The sequence below is a fragment of the Microtus pennsylvanicus genome, chromosome 7 (genome assembly GCF_037038515.1).
Source record: "Microtus pennsylvanicus isolate mMicPen1 chromosome 7, mMicPen1.hap1, whole genome shotgun sequence".
NCBI classification, from domain to species: Eukaryota; Metazoa; Chordata; class Mammalia; order Rodentia; family Cricetidae; genus Microtus; species Microtus pennsylvanicus.
This window is the reverse complement of record NC_134585.1, coordinates 46,302,830-46,305,566: the sequence shown is the minus strand read 5'-3', so window position 1 is coordinate 46,305,566 and position 2,737 is coordinate 46,302,830.

Sequence of the window (2,737 nt, the reverse complement as noted above, 5' to 3'; positions counted from 1 at the left end):
GGAAGCCCAATGTGGGATGCAGATCAACATGTGAGATGTTTATAGGCCAGGGTGTTGAGGGGAGTGAGCAGAAGGAATATGGCTGAAGGGTCCAAGAATAAGAGCATAGACATGTAGATTCCAAAAATAAGAATGTAGAAATAAAGAAATATAAAGTTGTAAGCCGAGGAGAATGATAGCAGGCTGTCAGTGGCTTTCTCAGCAGTATAAGGATTAACTATTAACAGTGGGTTACTCTGCTTTACAACCCATAGCTCTGCAAGGCTGAAGCGGCCTTCTGCAAACGAGAGTCAGCTTTTAGATACCTCCTGGCCACTCCTGACCAGCAATTGATGGGAGCTGAGTTAACTTTTAAATGACGGGATGGACGTGACTTTTTGCTTGTGCGTTTTCCCATACCCTTCCCTGCTATGCAAAACCGCAGACTCAGGGGAATGCAGAGCTTTGGGAAACACCATCAGAGAGTGTCAGAGAGAGACAATGGATAAACACAAACTCTAGTTGAACTAAAAAAGCTCTCTTAATGGAAATTGCAAAGAAGGGCAATTTGTATCTGAGTTTTACCTCAAAATTATAAAATTTCCTTTGTTATTGCCTAATGCTTGTTGATCTTGCTAAGAAAAGGATGAGTTCGGAAAAGGTCCTTTGCCACAAGTACATCTCAGACTGTGGTCTCAGCTAACTGATAATCTTTCTGTGCCCCATGGAGATTTATTTTTTTTAATTTTTCATTTTTTCCTGGGATAAAGTTTGCTTCTGGTTTAATAGACTTTGGGGGTTTGTCTCCCATCTGCACGACCCTTATGGACCCAACAATGGCTATGATGCTTCCAGACTATAACAACATACTTGATATAATTTAAAAAATGGTAGGCAGTGGCCTTGGCAGTTGGAGCCAAGGGGCCCCATGTCCGGTGAGAGAGAGAGAGATGCCTCATGCACACAGTGCTTACATGGAGAGTTTTATTGGTGGGGGAGAGGGGAGAGAGAAAGCAACCTCCTGGTAAAGTGGGGGCAGGGATTGGGGAGAGGGAAAGAGAGAGAAGAAGAGAGGAAAAGAAGAGAAGGCAAAAAGGAAGAGAGGAGGTGAAGATGCTACCTAGTGGGGTAGAGAGAAAGAGAGAAAGAGAGGGGGCGGCAAAAGGGGACTTTGCATCTACACAAGCAGGCTACCAAACGGGCTATGTAGAATGACATTGTCAGGACCCTGAGCAGGCCAAGGTACTTACTTTTTACTGCCTGTTTATTGGCAAGGTTCCCAAGGGGCTACCCAGGTAATGCTTAAATGGTAACAATACTCTGCAAAAGGTCTCTTGAATTATGCCCAGACTGGACAATGTAGGCGGATAGCTGGGCCATCATTAGATGTCTTTTGGATGAACTGCTTCTCTTCACTGAAAGATAACTCAAGAAAGCAGGGCTTGACTGGAAGCTATCAACCACCGACTTTTCCAGTAACTAAGGGGTGGATGTTTCCCATCTAAAAGGAGGAGCTTAAGCTGGGAAAAACTCTACAGTGTCTACTATAAACAATTTAAAATTGTATTGCATTTTAAAAGTTAAAAAAAAGTCATTAAAATTTGCTCTCCCCCTCCCTCCCTCCCTCCCGCCCTCCCTTCCTCCCTCTCTCTCTCTCTCTTTCTCTCTTTCTCACACACACATCCATTTGTCTAGTGACTTGGTAGTTTTTAGTGAGGAAGTTTCCCAATCTGAAGAATGACCTAAGCCTCCTATAAAACCACTAAGAACCTAGGAGAGGCTTGGCTAGTGAGATTGGTGATAAGGGCTCATTAGCCTCTCACCCTGCGCGCACACTCCAGGTCTGTCTATCTTAGACTCTAGGTAGGTGTGTTGGGGTGTGGTTCCAAGCTGTACCACTGGGCCAGCAGGGGAACCTGTGTAACCTGAATGAATAAATCAGGGCCTGGTGCCTCTGGGTTGAACCCAGTTATCATGTGACACCCACACCAAGAAATAGGCATTCCTGATTCCCAGGTCTTTGAAAATAGCATGTCTTTACAGAAGTCTGACTTTACAAAAGGACAGAGGGTTGCTTTTGTTTTGTTTTATGGGTATAGGTATTTTGCCTGCATGTTTGTCTGTGTAGGAGCAGACATAACTGTATTCCTCTGAGTCTAGAGGAGGACATCAGACCCCATTGATCTGGAGTTACAGATGGTCGTTGAGCTGTCATATGGATGCATACCCGTGTCCTCTGCAAGAGCAGCCAGTGCTCTTAACTGTTGAGCCATCTCTCTAGCTCCAGGAAAGAAGCTTTATTATACTTTGCAGAACTCCTGTCTGCTCAGCAAGTTTCTAGGTCCCATCCATTCTGCTTCTCTCACAAATGTCTCTTTGCTAAAACCTTAAACATGTTTCTTTACTGCATGGCTGTACATGCAACTTATTTTGCATGTATATCAAGTCAGTCTTCTTGGCTTGTCCCGCCCCCACATTCTTCTAGGGCATCAAATTCAGGTCCCCATGCATCCTCTTCAGACAGTTTTCCTCTAATCATTTCTGCCCTTCCCTCAGCCTCCAGCACTGAAGGACAACCCCAGAGTTTTGGGTATTTTACTATTGATCTTTATTCCCAGCCCTTTCTTTTCTTTTCATGTCTTTACAATGTTCTTTCCTTTTCGTCCCTTCCTCCTTTGCTCCTCCCCTCTTTCTTTTTCTTCCTTCCTTTCTTTTTTCTTTCTTTCTCTCATTTTTCTGCAACAAAGTCTCTCATTTT